Source organism: Protopterus annectens, chromosome 2.part2 (assembly GCF_019279795.1).
Source record: "Protopterus annectens isolate FY-2018-M chromosome 2.part2, PAN1.0, whole genome shotgun sequence".
In the NCBI taxonomy this organism is placed as follows: domain Eukaryota; kingdom Metazoa; phylum Chordata; order Ceratodontiformes; family Protopteridae; genus Protopterus; species Protopterus annectens.
This window is the reverse complement of record NC_056730.1, coordinates 762,581,009-762,598,397: the sequence shown is the minus strand read 5'-3', so window position 1 is coordinate 762,598,397 and position 17,389 is coordinate 762,581,009.

Here is a 17,389-nt window from a genome sequence, read left to right as displayed (position 1 = left end):
TCATTGTGCCACTGATATGATTTCATCACCCTGGAAGAGAGCAGCTGCAGTTGTCCACGAACAGCTGGCTATGGGGAGGGTGGCCCTGTTACAGAGCCCCTACTGACTCCAAACAAAGAGCTCCTGTCCACTGTCAGAGATCCAGACAGCTCAGTGGAAACTGCACACCATGTGTTTGATGTCAGTGCTGATGTGACTGGGAGGACAAGTGTATGCCAGGAGCAGCTTCCTGGCAAGCTTACATATGGCAAGTTTTATATTTGCTTGTATACTGAAATATATAATTTGGCTAATACTTCCTGGAAAATATATTTTTTCTGTACCTATTGATAAGTCAATAGAGTTATGTGATACAATTGTTAACTGCACAATGGTGTTGGTGGACATGTCAGACAAGTATCAGTTTCAACTATTTCTCACAGGACATATAGGCAATTGTGTATTCATTGTCCCCCTGCATTTTTCCCATTGTGATGGTTAATTGCTGTCTATTCCTTGATTTATTTCTTCCAGGACCATCCTCCCTACAAAGTGTGGAAACATCTGCACATCATAAGCAAATGCTTATTTGCTTATTAATGACCATTCTTTAACTATATAAATGATCTCTATCTGTGAGATGGGTGTAATGAGTTTCTATATTGCTGTTCCATCTGCAACTGTGTGATCAGTGTTTACTTTGTTATCATATAAATTGATTTAATATTTTGTGTACTAATAATTTAATTCCTGTGTTTGCTTCTTATTATCACAGGTGATCCTGATTGTGGAAGTGTAGGACTCCTAAAACCTTATGTCAGATTATTTGTAGGCTTTGATGATAATGGTGACCAAACAGAGGCACAATTCAGGGTGCAAAGGTTGAATCTGACACTGAGGTTATGACTCACCCTTCCTCTGTATTTCCATCAGACACAGTCAATATGTATATGCATACCCATTCCACTGAGCCCTCAGATATTGCACAGGTTGATGATGTCACACTTGATCAGGATAGTGTGATTACTGTGGCTTCAGTGCCAGTTGACCCTGTCCATAACCAAAGTGTGGGCCAGGTGCCACACAGGAGGGTTGATAGGGATGCTTGGAGGAGGCCTGTGGTCCACCATCCACCTTATCCTAGTGCATCATTATGTGTCACTTAAAGTATGTTTAGGGCCTTCATAGAGTCATGGGAATGTTCCACTAGGGCCTCCAAGGACATGCTTAGTGTTCTAGATGTGGCACAGGGCTGATGTGAGTGACTGCCACCACTGTGTGGCCAGTTGACTAGATCAGATAAATGACACAATGGAATGGGCAGTGTCTGTGATGGAACATCTGGTGCAGGGGACCGGCATCCATGTGGTCATAGGTCAGTAGCATCATCTACTGTTAGCCAAAGTGCCCATGCCTAATCCTGCTTCCATAGTGTCACTACTTCCACTGCTCTGTCAGTGGTTGAGGTGTCCACATGCAGAGATGTTAGATTGGACATAGTCATAAGGAGAGCTCATCCAGTAGATATCACTCAGAGTTGGGTAGTGCCAGCACATCTGACCATGGGCACAGATGTGCCAGTGGAAGTCCTGACAGAGCAATTTCTTGTGCTCAGGGGCAACAACAATGAACTAATAACTCTACTACACATGGCTCACACCTGTCCAACTTGCCAGGATATAAAGCTACCACAGAGCTTGACTGTGTTTATGCAGACATTCACACATGCATTTCTCATTAATTGCCAAAACATACCCACACACCTAAGCAGTATATGAGGCATTCATGAGATTTTCAGGTCATTCTGTTTCATTCATTGGCCATTTGATAATTAGCAAACTTTTTCTTGCCTGTTTTTCTTACTCACATGCACTGACTACCTTTTGTGTCCACCTTGGCCTCTTATCCCCCCAAAGAACACCCTGTGCAAATGATGATAACTGTGCCATCTCCTTGTTTTTATCTTTTGGATCCAGAGATACATATGTATTTTTTTTCTGATACACAGGGTGCATAGCTGACTGAGTGCTTAGTATGTATTTATTTATTTATTTATTTATTTATGTGACATTTGTTAACCTGGTTGGTCCAGCTGAGCGAAAAGGTACATTTTCAGTGGAGACCCGAAAATTACAAAAGTTGCATACAGTTGTTACAGCAATTTGAAGTCATAGAATAAAAACTGGATAATTGTGATGTAAAGGCAAAAAGAACCATGTTAAAATAAAGTGTTACAAAATTTTTCAAAGTCACAACAAGCAAAAAATAAAATTAGTAATAAGCTGAAAATGTACATGTTTGCAGTAATCTACCTTGAGATGAACAAGAAGAGCTTCTATGTAAGTTATAGAAATAGATGGGGAGATAGATAATACATGTTTAATAAGAACAATAGAAAGAGTTTTGGAAGAAAAGATAGAGAGGATGGAAGTGAGAGGAGGTTGAGCAGTGTGTGTTGGTGATGCTGTTTATTTATTTATTGACACTTGGTAACCGGGAAAGTCCAACTGGGTTAGAAATCCATTTTCAGTGGAGCCCTGGGAAGAAAAGCTCCAACAGTAATTAATAAAATTTGGATAGAAAAAATTAACATCACATAAAAATATTTTTTACAAACTTATAAATAAATATGTTAGATTTTATAGGCAATAGAGAAATGCAAACATTTGATGGTTCTAGAGAGGAAGGGTTAATATTTAAGCAAATTAGTGCAAGTGAAAGGAGTAAAAGGGTAGAAGTAAAAGTGAGGTTTTAAATGTAAGGATAAGTTGTTAGGCAGATTGCGTAATGTGTTATATTAAGACATTAAAAATTAGTGGGAAGGGAAATGTAGAGACGGAGGGAAAGATATGAAGGGTGAAAGGAGAAAAATTAAAGTTAGTAGGAGGATTAGGAGGGTAGAGCAAAAGATGAGAAGAGAGAGGCAAAGAAAAATAGGAAGGTGGGGGGCAGATGTTGGTCATAGGGCATAGGAAATCCATGAGTTGAATAGGTAGTTTTTTAGTGTAAGCTTGAACTTTTTGGTATTATCTATTCTAGTAACATTATTTGGTAAATTGTTCCATAGTTTAGTTATGACATAGTAGTAGAGACACTGGACAGCTCTTTTGTTGGGTTTTTGTACATTTATAAGTTGTTTGTTGGCAGAGTGTAGATTTCTGGTGGGAATGAGGGTATGCAGAATAGATTTTAAGGTAGGACAGCTGTCAGGTTTGTATATTAGCTTTTGGGCACTTGAAAGTTGCAGGCAGTCGAGATAGTGAGGGAATTCAAGCTAGATGAATCTTCATACCTTTAAACTTACCTTACCCTCCCACTCTACCAATAAACTATCCACAAAATATGACAAGTACGTAACTAACCTCATAAGAAACAAAGTAAGCATTGCAGCCAGAATATCTCTCATTAGAGACATACATCCTAATCCCAGCCCATCTGATAACAATATACACTTAACTAACTGTAATCCATCTCATAACATATTCCAACTTCTGAGAAAAGTTAATGACCTGCTCATACTAAATATGAATGTCAGAAACATTACCAAAGAAGTCCACGACCTTCACTATAATCTGTCCCTATATTCTCCTGACTTAGTATTATTAACTAAAACTTGGCTTAAGCCTAACATTTCCAATAATGAAATTCTAGCAACAGGCTATAATATCCTATATTGTAATCATACATCTAAAAAGGGCATGGTGTAGCTTTATTTATTTGTCATTTGTTGACCAGGAAAGTCCAACTGAGCTCCACAGAGCCTGTTTTCAACAGAGACCCGGGGAGAAATGCTCCAGACGCATGTATTTACTATTCAACAATCAACTAAATTTTGACATTTTGGATATACACACACCTAGCCTAGACAATGCAGAAATTATGCTTGAAAAACTAAAAATTAACCCCAGAAAAAGTGTCAGTATAATCAGTTGCTACATCCCACCCAGCAACAATATACCCACACTGGAGAGCTTACTTGACTGGGCCTCTGAGTTCCACCAACATGAAACCATCATCTTGGGGAAGTTCAACACTGACTTGTTAACTTGTAAGTTCAGTTCTCTCATCAGCTTCACCAGCCTCCATGGCCTCTCTCAATTTATCCAGTCTCTCACTAGAACTGACAAATCCACCAAGAGACAGTCAATACTTAACTGGATTCTGACAAACAGACCAACTCTTATTTTTTAATCAGGATGCCTCCCTGACAGCCTGAGTGACCACTTACCTATATTTGTAATAAGACATTGCACATATCAGGAGAAGCCCACTAATTATCAGATAATAAGAAACAAGAAAAACATGAATCTATCTAGTTTTATTAATGCACTAAAGGGATATAACTGGACTCCTCAGAAGAACCTCAGTCTTGACAAAGCTGTTCAATACTTCAACTCTACCTTCTTAGATATCTTAAACTCCTCACAGAACTATCAGAGTCAAATCCAAATATGCTCCCTGGATGAGCAAAGAGATTAGTTCTCTGCTGAAATCTAGAGATAAAGACTGGGCCCCCTGGCACAAAACTGGATCCCATACAGACAAACAGGCATATCCTGAACTCCAGAACAAGTCAAAGAAATCTGTCAAAATAGACAAAATTAGCTACTACCACAATATACACACTAAATATCACAAAACTCCCCCAAAAATTCTGGACAGTCATTAACAACATTCTTCTTCCTGGAAAATCAGGAACTCCCCCTCCAACCATAACTGATACCTCACTCACTGTTGCCACTCATTTCAACAAATTCTTCACTGAATCCATTCTTGAACTACCTAACTCTCAAAGCTGTCCATCTTCCAACCAACCACCCAATTACCATATTAAAAACAATGGCTTAACATTCCATCCTGTCTCTAGTGATACAATTAAGAAACTTCTTAAGAAACTAAAACCTACCATCTTAGCCACTGATAAACTGCCAGCTGAATTTTTGAAATAGCTGCTGATGTCATTGCATACCCTGTATCCATTCTTATCAACCCTTCAATATCTGAAAATCTAGTCCCTGAGATCTGGAAAATTTCTTACATTATTCAACTCCACAAAGGGGGCAGCTCAAAAGAGTTAACCAACTATTGGCCTATAGCAATAATCTCACCTCTGTCCAAAATACTGGAGAGGTGTATACACACACAAATCATGGACTACCTCATACTCACAACCTTCTCACAAACATTCAACATGGCTTCTGGCCCTATCACAGCACCACAACAGCCCTTATGACATTTACTCATATAGTAAACTACCACAGAAATAATGGCAACTATGTTTCTGCTATCTTTCTCGACCCCTCTAAGGCTTTTGATATGGTTAACCGCAACAAACTCATTAAATCCGTCTCTGAACTGAATCTTAGAAAACCCACCATTACCTGGTTTCAAAGCTATTTAACAGGAGTTCTTCAAGGCTCCATCCTTGGTCCTTTACTTTGCTCTGTCTTCACTAGCAACCTCTGTACCTCTACCCTACATTCCTCAGTCATCCAATATGCTGATGACTCAACACTAATCTGTTCCTCTCCTTCCCTCCAGGAACTGCAATTACAAACACAGGCCTCTTTCCTTTCTGTAGAAGAATGGCTTACAAACTCTCAACTAATATTAGACCCCAGTAAAACCAAACTTCGCATATTCCAGCCTACTTATCACTCTACTCCCATGCCTATGTTTACTATAATTTCTAACAATAAAACAACTATCTCTCCTGTCATTCACACCAGACCTCTAGGAGTCGACCTAGACTGCAACATAAAATTTGAAACTCACATTTCAACCTATATGCCTCTCCTATTCTCACTAGTCTTAGAAAATCTGATATAACTAAACAAGATGCCTGCTATAACAAAATTGCAAAGTTCGCCACCAATAGCCCACTTCAAACACACCACTGCTCAGCCCTGAAACAACTCAGCTGGCATGAACTTCTTCATTTTCTCTGTTATAACCAGCTTATACTAACACATAAACTTGTTTCTCAGGGTAGCTCAGAAGCTAGTTTCAGGTGGGGGTTGTTGAGCCAACCCATCTTAGCTGTTAGTCATTGCCTGAAATGTATTTTCTATGTTGTACTTCCTTTATAAACTGCATGTCTGTGAATATGTGCAGAGCTGAAATAGCAGAATGCTAAATTCTCCTGACTGTGAGCAGAGTTGGAATCTATTCCCATCTGATATTCCAAACTGATAGTACACTTTTCGCAACTCAGTTTACACTGTGCTGTATTTATATATTTGCTTTATTATTTATATGTTTGCTGTATCGTTTCTGTCCTTTGTTGTCTGCACTTTGCTTCTCAGGGTAGCTCAGAAGCTAGTTTCAGGTGGGGGTTGTTGAGCCAGCCCATCTTAGCTGTTAGTCATTGCCTGAGGTGTATTTTCTGTATGGTGCTTCCATTGCAAACTGTATTTCTGTAAATTTGTGCAGAGCTAATATAGCAGAAAGCTCAATTCTCCTGAGTGCGAGCAGAGTTGGAATCTTCCCATCTGATATTCCATACTGATAAGTACACTTTTTGCAACTCAGTTTGCACTGTGCTGTATTTATATATTTGCTTTATTATTTATGTATTTGCTGTATTGTTTCTGTCCTTTGTTGTTGCCTGCACTGTTTTTTGTTCCTGCCCTCTACTCCCAAGTGTTCTTGTAGTTTTAAACTTGGTGGCTTTGGATTAGCCGACCCCTGCTGTAAATCTGATCTTGGTCACTGCTCCCAGTCCAATCTCATTAGATCACTCAACATAGGGCAGTGAGATTATTTGGGCAAAACTACCCTCTTTGTTCTTTGACTTTGAACACTTCTGTTTCCTCCCTCTCCACTTAAAAAAATGTACACTTTATTCATCTGCTTTTACTGTAAGTGTGTTCTTCATACCTTATTACCTTATTTTTGCTGTATGCTCTTAAGTGTCCGAGTGCTTTTATTCTGCTGCATTTAATACTGCTTGTCAGCCGCCTAATTAAATTTATCTGTTATTCTAAGCATTTTAACTCTTGATCTTAGCACTTGTGCTTCAATTGAGTTACTTTACATTTAAGAAGGTTCTTGTGGTATACACTCTTGTGGACAAACCCTTAACAAAACCTTCTCTCCATAAAGTCCTGCATACCTTTGCTAGAATCTCCTTGTGTTCTGACTGTGTGTGCTTCTCAAACAATCTGTAAATATAGAGTTGATACGTATATTTTCTGGCACTTTTTAACTGTTCAGAGTTCTGCACTGTCTTAATTTTTGCTTGAGTGAATTGTTTATATATTTGTTGACACTGTTTTCTGATACTGTAAGTGCCTCCATTTTAATTTTTTCTGAATCTACTGCTTTCTGCACTAGTTTTTAGTCATTTTTTATTTAATTGCATCTATTTAAACTGTATTTGATTTAATATTGCTACAACTCAAGTGTGCTAGCTTGCTTTTTTGTAAAAGAACAAACAAAAAAGTTCTAAGCTTGTTTCCCACCTTTCCTATAACTTTCTTGTCCAGATACAGATTTGCTCTAGCCAGGACTGTTTGTAAGCTTCTGAGCCCTTCAAACCTTTCTGCATTGCAAGGAACCCTTCTAGCTTATCAGTGGAAGTGGTAAGCACTAGGTAGCCTATCTACCACAAGAGGAGTCACTTCTGACCCAGAAATAGTAGTTTATTGGCCGTTTGGGCAGTTTTTCCATCCCTTTCAATTTTCTGGTTTAAAAGCCAGTGTTTGCATGGGTTTGCCTTGTTTAAGCTCCACATATCCAGTTGTGGTGTCCTGTAGACTGCAAGAGCATTAAGAAGAGGAAAGAGATACTCTTAAGTGCCTCCATTTTGTTTTTATCCTAATTATCTGTTTTGGCACTTGTTTTTTGTCATTTTTTTAATTTAACTGTATTTATTTTAACTGTATTTGCTTTAATATTGATACACACTCAAGTGTGCTAGCTTGCACTGATTTTTGAATTATTTTTACTGCTGTTTTAGCTACTTTTCTATAAAAAAAAAAGTTCTAAACTTGTTTCCCGCCTTTCCTGTAACTAGTCTAGTCCAGATATAGATTTCCTGTATTCAGGACTGTTTGTAAGCTTCTGAGACCCCCAAGCCTTTCTGCATTGGAGGGAAGCCTTCTAGCTTATCAGTGGGAGTGGTAAGCATGAGGTAGCCTATCTATCACAAGACAAGACGTTTCTGGCTCTGAAGGTGTAGTTTATTGGCCATTTGGGCAGTTTTTCCATCCCTGTCATCTTTCCAGTTTAAAAGCCTGCGTTTGCATGGGTTTGCACTTGTTTAAGCTCCGTGGATCCAATTTTGGCATCCTGCAGACTGCAAGAGCATCAGGAAGGAGAAAGAGATACTCTAAGTGCTTCCATTTTGTATTTTTCCTAATTTACTGCTTTTGCCACTTCTTTTAGTCATTTTTTTAATTTTACTGCATTTATTTAAACTGTATTTGTTTTAATATTGGTACACACTCAAGTGTGCTAGCTTGAATTGCATTTGAATTGTTTTTACTGCTGTTTTGGCTGTTTTTCTGTAAAAAAAGTATTTTAAACTCATTTCTGTCTTTCCTGTAACTAGTCTAGTCCAGATACAGATTTGCTGTATCCAGGACTGTTTGTAAGCTTCTGAGCCCCCCCCCCAAGCATTTCTGTGTTGGAGGAAAGCCGTCTAGCTTATCAGTGGGGGTGGTAAGCACTAGGTAGCCTATCTACCACAAGAGGATTGGTTTCTGGCACAGAAATTGTAGTTTATTAGCAGTTTTTTCATCCCTTTCAACTTTCTGGATTAAAAGCCCACATTTGTGTGGGTTTGCACTTGCTTAAGCTCTGCACAGCAACACCATGCTGAGGTAAACTTTTACTGGTGCCAGAAAGTCTGCTCTTCAGTTTTCCCTTAGATCTTGCTAGTTCTTTCTCTCTCTCTCTCTCTCTCTCTCTTACACTTCAAATAGCTTAATCGCTTTGCACTTCAACAGGTTTTTGTAGCAATTATTGTAGCACACTTAAGTGCCATCCGTACTAGCCACTCTTCATGGAAATAGCTCGAGTACTTAGTAGTTACGACCACTCCTCCTGGCCTGATTAAATGGCAGTACCCTGTGCTTTCTCCTATTAACCAGGTACACTTGGGTATTCTGAGGCAGTGTAGCAACTGTCTCATGTACACAGACAACCCTCTCCTCTTACCTCCCAACACTCAGACTTGTGAGAGTGGCACTTATATCACCAAACTGGAAGCTATGCAGTCCCCAGCCAAGACCAAATTAGCTTGTCAAGAGGAGAAGATCTATACCTGCACCACACCACATAGAACACATAGCCCTCCAGAACACCCACCATCACATCTCTCACATAAAAACACAAACCACACACCCACCTTTGCGGAGGCTCTCAATAAAAATTTACCCAAACAGCAGAGACCTCCAAGACAGAAACGCACTCGACCACAACAACACAGCACAAACCACAGGACACATAGCTCACCTCCACAGTGTGCCTCTCAACCTAAGCCCTAAGGCTAAACACCTTGCCCAATACACTATTCATAGGTGACTCAATAGTGAGGCACACCGATGTCTCACTCACTAGGTTGAATAAGGAGAAGGTAACAGTCCGTTGTCTATCAGGTGCCAGAATCAGACAAATAACACACACACTCAGGTCACTCCACAACAAGTGTAAGTATGACAAGGTCATTGTCCATGTGAGTTTGAATGACCTGAGAAGCACCTCCCTGGACTACATGGAAAGAGACATGGTAGAGCTCTTGGATTATGTAGTGCAGGCAGGTATGACTCTAACCCTGAGCAGTATCCTACCATCACCCAGAATGATACCACAGTACAAAAAAATGATTGACTAAGTTTCTGATGTCATTCTAAGGGGATCCAATATCTGTCTGCTTGGGATGAGATGATGGACAGACCTCAATGCTTTGCCAAAGATGGCCTACATCTGTCACCCCTGGGTTTCCGGGTAGGGACTAAGGCTTTTGCCACCCCTGTAGTGCCTTTTTTAGGCAGTGTTCCAAAGACCAAATTACCACCATAATAGCTATAAATAAATGCACTCTGAGGTTTGTGCTGATCTATGCTAGAAGTCTAAATCTCAAGATGCACTCACTCGAAGCACTCTTCAAAATGGAGAACATCGACATTTGTGCTGTAATGGAGACCTGGTTTAAAGTGGCAGAAAGAAACCCTGCACTACCAGGCTATAACTCATTCCACAACTTTCGGCCATGAAACATGGACTGAAGCTCCAAATATGGTGTGTCTCCATATTCATAAATAATATGCACACTTCCGAACTAGAAGTCCAGCATAACGCATTTGAGATACTTCAGGTACAGCTAACATTGGGTAAGATGGCAATCCTGGTCTTAGCCTGCTATAGGTCCCCATCCATGTCCCTAGACTCTCACTCCATGTTCCTAAGTTCCCTGGAATCTGTCAAGGTCCAACCCAACACACTCAAACTAGGAGACTTCAACTTCCCCTCCATCAACTGGGAAAACTACTCAAGCACCAATACATGGCCCAACGATTTCTGGAATTTATCAGTTCCAATGCCCTGGACCAGCTCATTCTGACCTCCATTTGAGGAAGCAACATCACTGACCTGGTTATTACTAACATGGGCAACAATAGCTCTACATCAACAGTCAGTCCCTCCCTAGTCAGATCCGACCATAAACTAAATGCCATGAGAATCCACATCTCACCCACACCCCCTGCAAAGGTAACCACCTTGAAAAACTTCTCTAAAGCTGACTTTGGGCTTCTAAAAACAGAGGTGGCTAACTTCACAGCACCCATGCCAATGGAATATAGCTGCATGACTGCTGAATCATACTTCAATGCACTGTATGAACATATACATAAATGCACGGAACTAGCCATACCCAACAGAACCAAGATGCTCTCCTCCAAAAAAAGGAAGCCAATCTGACGGTCCCCTGCAAGTAATAAACTCTACAACAGAAGGAAGAAACTGTTGCAGACAAAGGTGAAGTCCCAAGATGAGAAAAACTCTCTTATTAGCCTCAACAAAAAGTTGAGATTCCTCATCAAATCCTCCAAAGCCAGCTATGAAGGCAGAATTACGGCAGACACTAAAACCAATCACAGAGCCTTCTATAGTTATATCAAGAACCTCCACAGCAATACCCAGATTTGCTCTGAGTTACTGCACAATGGTACCTCCTATACTGAGTCAACAGTTTACCCCCCCCCCAAAGGACCAATCAAAATGCCGGAAGAATGCAGGCACTCAGCATTACTGCAGCACACGTTAAAGCTGCATTATCCAAGGCCAAGAATACAGCTTCCATGAGACCCTATAATATCCCTGGCTTTGTTCTACATGAACTACAAAGTGAACTGGCACCACACCTGTGTGCCCTATTCAGTCATAGTCTCACCTCAGGCTTTTTCCCTCCCGAATGGCACACTGCTATAGTCATCCCACTTCATAAAGGGGGAGTAACTACAGACCCTGGGAATTATCTCCCTATTAGCCTGATGAGTCTGATATGTAAAGCTATGGAGCACATCATCAAGAACCTGATTAACAAAGATATATCAAATATCCAAACTCCAGACCCCATGCAATTTGGCTTTGTGAAAGGGATATCATGTCTAGTCAACCTGGCTGACTTCGTTGAGTCAGTCACCAGGGCTGTGGATGAAGGTAAGGCAGTGCATACAGCCTACCTTGATCTGGCCAAGGTCTTTGATACCATTCCTCACTCAGGAATTATTGATAAACTTACCAAACTAGGCATCAACCCCTATATCACTAGGTGGGTTGGAAATTGGCTCACAGATAGAACCTACAGTGTGAAAATAGCGGACTCCAACTCAGACTGCCTACCAGTCATGAGTGGAGTCCTACAGGGATCAGTCCTGGATCCTCTCCTGTTTGGCATCTACTTCTTAGAAGTCCAGGCCAGCACAAAGTGACTCTGGATGACCAAGTTTGCAGACGACTGTAAGGTGGGAGCCATTTTTAACTCCCCAAGTGATGCAGGCATCCTACAGAAATGCCTCACTGAGACCAATGACTGGTGTCAAAACCATGGCCTTAAGCTTAATGCCAAAAGATGCGTTGTTATCCCCTTTGGTAAAAGCTCAGTTCCCATTAACTACCACATTGATGGGAGCCCACTGAACACTGAAGGCATCATAAGAGATCTGGGGTTGCAGGCTGACAGCAACCTCTCCTTTGACCACCACATTGCCACTGTGGTCAGAAAGTCCTTCTTTGTGGCACATCTCATTACTAAGGGTTTTTCATCCAGGAAGAAAGAAGTCATCATCTCTCTCTCTTCTCTTTCCTCATAAGGCCAGTCTTGCCCCATTTGGCATGTACCTCACTGGACACCTGCAACAGCTGGAGTGGCCACAGAAGTACCTCACGGAGAGGATCCTAGACATTAAACACATGTCCTACATGGACAGACTCAAAAGACTCCAGGTATTCTCTGTCTCATATCACCTACTTAGAGGTGATCTCTGCTTGACTTACAAAGCCATTTCTGACCCAGCTCTGTTAGAAGTGCTACATCTAAAGAAATCCCAATCCTTCCACACCATATGCTCCAGAGACCTCAACCTCATTACCACAACCAACAGAACACGCTGGATGGACAGGTTCAAAACCCAGAGAGTGCCAATGCTTTCAAATAGACGTTCTATACATATCAATCAGAGCACCTCACTGTCCCTCTTCAAGAGAAATCTTGATGAGTGGATGGATAATAGAAAGTTCACCCTGGGGATCACTCCAGTGGCTCTACTTGATAGAGGCACTGGGAACTAACGTCGGACGGCATGATGCCAAAGCACTTCTATGGATTAGGCTTGTAAAGGCTTCAGGGCCATTAGCCTAGTACACACCTATGAACCTATGAAGATTTTTTACTACCCTGAGAAATCCCCTACATTACAAAACCTAATACATTCTTACTCCAGTACTAGGGTCCTATGCTCCAACAATAAGCCTCTACTTCAAGTCGCTAAAACCAGCAACTCTGCAGAAGCCTCCCTGTATTCAAATTGTATAGCAAAAAAAGGAATATTTTGCCCACTAATATATCAGCCACAACTTCTTTAGCATAGTTTAAGAAATCTTTAAAAACACACCTACAAGTTAATTGGATTTGTAACTGTGACTTCCCAGGCTAGTCTAACTCCCATCTCCTTGTTGCTCACCCAGGGTAAACACTCCTCCCCTATTTTCAGGCAGTAGACTTCTCTTTACTTTGCAAGTCTCATTTTTCATACCTCTCTCTCTCGACAGTTACTCCTTCTTCTAAGTATAGACACTAGGTGCATGCATTATATTATTATAATACTATACCATAACGAATGGTTTTTGATTCTACAGTTTAAGGTGTTTAATCTTTGTACCTGTATAGTGTACCATTTTTTATCCTACTTTTAGTTGCTGTACAGTTTAAAGTATTATTATCCTAGCTTTATTTGATGCAAAATGTATAGTGTTATGCTTCTACACCTGTGAAATTATACTTTACTAATCTGTTTTGTATGCAGAGCTTTTCTCCCTGGGCCAACCTGGGTCTCTGCTGAAAAAGGACTTGTGTCCAGTTGGACTTTCCCAGTAATCAAATGTAAAATACATAACTAAATAAATAAATAAATATTTTATCTCTTTAAGAACATTGCATTGGTGGGTGTGGTATGATGAGCTTGTAGCAAATTTAGCAGTTTTCCAATAACAAGACTGAAGTGGAGTACTGGTTCTGAGTGTCACATGTAGGTTAGTAAAAATGTGAGCACCATAGAGTAGAGCGGGGATCAAATATGTGTTTGCTAGTGTCCTTTTGGTGTTTGGATCCATAAATTTTGTGTGTCTATAAAGCGTTCCTAGTTTGAAATTAGTTTTTTATAGCATTGTGCATGTGTTGGTCAAATGTAAATTTGTTGTCTATTATAATACTCAGTAGCTTAGCACTTGTTATGATTTCAATCTCTATTTTGTTTTGAGAATAGATTTTAAATTCAGATGAGAATGTTTTAGGAGTGAAAAGTAAAAGTTTAGTTTTGTTGTGGTTAAGGAGTAATTGTGCATCATTTAGCCATGATTCTATTGAGGTAAAGGCATTCTGTGTTTTTTGCAACAGGTCTGGTATGTTGTTAGAGGAGGAAATGTTGGTGGGAGTCATTGGCATATTAGATTAATGTGCTGTGTTGGCAGGCAGTGTGTAGATTATTGATAAAGATACTGAAGAGGAGGCGCCTGAGAATGCACCTCTGTGGGACACCAGTTTTGCTAGTCTGGTATTGAGATAGACAACCTTGCAACTTTACACATTGTTGTCTATCGGATAAGTAACTATTTAACCATAGCTTGGAGAGTGTTGAAAACCTCATGATGATAGTTGCTGAAGAAGTTGTCATGTGAGATCTAGCAGTACTACAGAGGTGTATAGGCTTTGTTGACTATATCAGTAAAAGAGATAAGAGCGATTGTTGTACTGTGTGCTGGCATAAAGCCATGTTGAGTGGATGTAAGGAGATTGTTATGGATAAGATTGTTTAGCAATTGTATATGTATGCACTTTTCTAGCAGTTCGGATGGAGGGGAAAGGAAAGAGATGGGTCTATAGTTTGTAAGTTCATTAGATTTACCTCCTGTGTGCGAAGGGTTATGATGGATTTCTTTTGAAGAGTAGGACATGCGATTCCATAATGGAGCGATTGATAAGAATGCTGACTGGATAAGCAATTGATTTAGCAGTGAGTTTTAAGTCTTGTTTTTAAAATTATATTTCTTTCTTACAGCCTTTTTTACTGTTGTGAGTAATACCTTCAAATTGTTGATATGTCAGTGTGGCTTATTGCTCCAGTTGTGAGTAAGTAGAAATAAATAAGTACTTGGGAATGGTTTTTGTCTTGTGTGTATTTTTGATTATGTGGCCTATTAGCTGATAAACAGTAGACATCTAGTGACAGAAGTCAGTGCTGTCACATATTGATGTCATTGCTAGACAACTCACATACCTTCTACGTAGGTACATTTGCAAGTAAAAGTATGCAAGTATCCGTCATTCATTTGGATTTTTAACCCTGTATTTTCCTGTTCCACTTTCAACTCTTATCATGATAGTTCTGCAGTTACAACTGTTTTAATTCAGGGCTGACTCTGTGTGATGCTAGTAGTACACAACTATTACATGGGTGATTAAAGGTTGTGCGCATGGCCTGGCATCAGTTTTACTGTATGTATATGCAGAGGACAAAACTGGTACCCTTTAGGTGTTCAGCATGTATGCTATCCATTGCCTCTTGGACAGGTTGGGGGCATACTGCGCATGCCTATGTCTGCCTACAGCCACAGTGGCTGGAGGTTCCCTCCTTTGAGTCCTCACCTGTGTGTGCCTGTGGTGACCTTGTCAGTGGTGGTGGAATGTGTACTCCTCCCCCTTGGTGTTTTTGCTGCAGCTGTTATCTCAGGATAATATTGTGTAGGATAACACAGACAGTGAAAGTTTCAGCACAGGTCCTGGAATCAGACTGCAGCACCCCCCCACCCCTACCAATGTATCTAGGAACCATGACTTCAGCAGCTCAAACATCCTCTATAATATTTCTTGTTTGAGTATGTGCCTCATTATAGCAGTCTTCCTTTGGTGTGTGTACATTTCTGATGGGCATAATCAGCCATGGTTTGAGTGCATACCCTGCATTCACCATTAAATGGCCTTGTGGGATATTCCCTCCCCCACCCAGAAAACCTCTGGTAGAGCTGAGAGTTGTGCCAGATATGGGAGTCATGGTAACTGCCAGGGTTGCCAGCACATACATTCAGGATGATTCCCTTAATGTTACAAATGACCTGGGAGTTTATGGAATGGAAGCACTTTCTGTTTTTGTAGACCGTTCTCTGTTCCCCGGGTGATGATTTAATCTCAATGTGTTCACAGTCTATGACAGCCAAGAATTCAAAGCATGATCTGAGGTAGAAATCCTGCAAAGTTGTAGCTCTGTCCTTGGGGTTACAGGAACTGATGTAAGATCCTGGATGCTGATGCCTGTGACACCCATAGCATGCCCCCTGTTGGTCACTGAAAGATTCCCACAGCTAAAATTCTAAGTGCTACACATGCCTTGGCCTCCACAGGTACTTGTTCCCCTCAGTTTGCCCTTGCCCTCAGTTGAGAGTGACAGAGGTTGCAGAGTTCCTGTTATGTGTCTCTATCCACCCTGTAGCACTCTACTATTTCCACCTTATGCAGAACATGAAAAGTTAAATAGAGTCTGAACACCCTTATCCTTCTTGGCTGAAGTCTGCTAGCAGCAGCAGCAGCAGCTGTAGCAGCATGGAGTTGAGTTTGTTGTACATACACATGTAAAAGAACAGCAGCTGCAGCTACTAAGATTCTTTCCGTGTAGTGTAGTTTCCATGGCTGTGTTCCTATAGGTTTTGGAATTCAAAGACAAAACCTGCACTGAGTCTAAACAATTGCTTTATAGCTTGTTGAATAGTTCATCTTTCTTGAATTTGTTGATTAGCATACAGTACAGCTGTTTATGTTGTAATTAGTGTGCCACAATGTTTACCATTTTGTGTGGCGCCATTTACTAAATTCATATTAGTGCACTTCCATGTGCAGGTGAAACCATGGCAGGCACACAGTTTTAATGAGACATGTAGGATTTATTGAACTCAGCCCATAGTGTCCACACTTCTTACTTAGTTTGACTTTATCTGCATCTCTACCCAGTTATTCTTTTTATGTCTCGCTCCTCCATTTCTCTTCCCTCCTTACCACATGCTGACCTGTCTCTCCCTCCATTTCCCATTTGTCTAAACCTATTTATTGAGCTTCCCTCAAAGGTGTTCCTCTTTTTCACTCCCTCCTCAAAATCGTATACAACTCTATACATTTCCATGCTTATTGTACTAACTACATTACAGTCTGCTCTCCTCTCTGTAACTTCTTATCTTTTCACCTATACCTTTTGCATCCTTATATGATTTTTTGCTCCAGTTCACAAATATTTCAAACTGCATACTGTCCAATGTGCAAATAGCATTTGCTACTACTATTATGCTTTCTTCACAAAAGAAACTAAATATACAGATTTTATGTAAATACATTTCTATTGTAACTGTGTTTTTCATCTATGTGTCATAAAATGAAACATTTGGGGAACTTTTCTCCCAGGATTTCCACAGAAAAGGGGTTTTGTCCAATGAGACTTGCCCGGTCATCAAAAACAAACAAACAAACGGATAAATAAAATTAACAAATAAATAAACAAACAAATAATAAATAATAAATATAATCAAAAAATCAAATAGGTGAATCCAAAAGAACAAATGTGTTTATGTGTGGCAAAAAAATGTCATGGATTGAAAACTGCCTAGGGCCCAAGGTACTCTTAATCCATAACTGCTTCTGTTC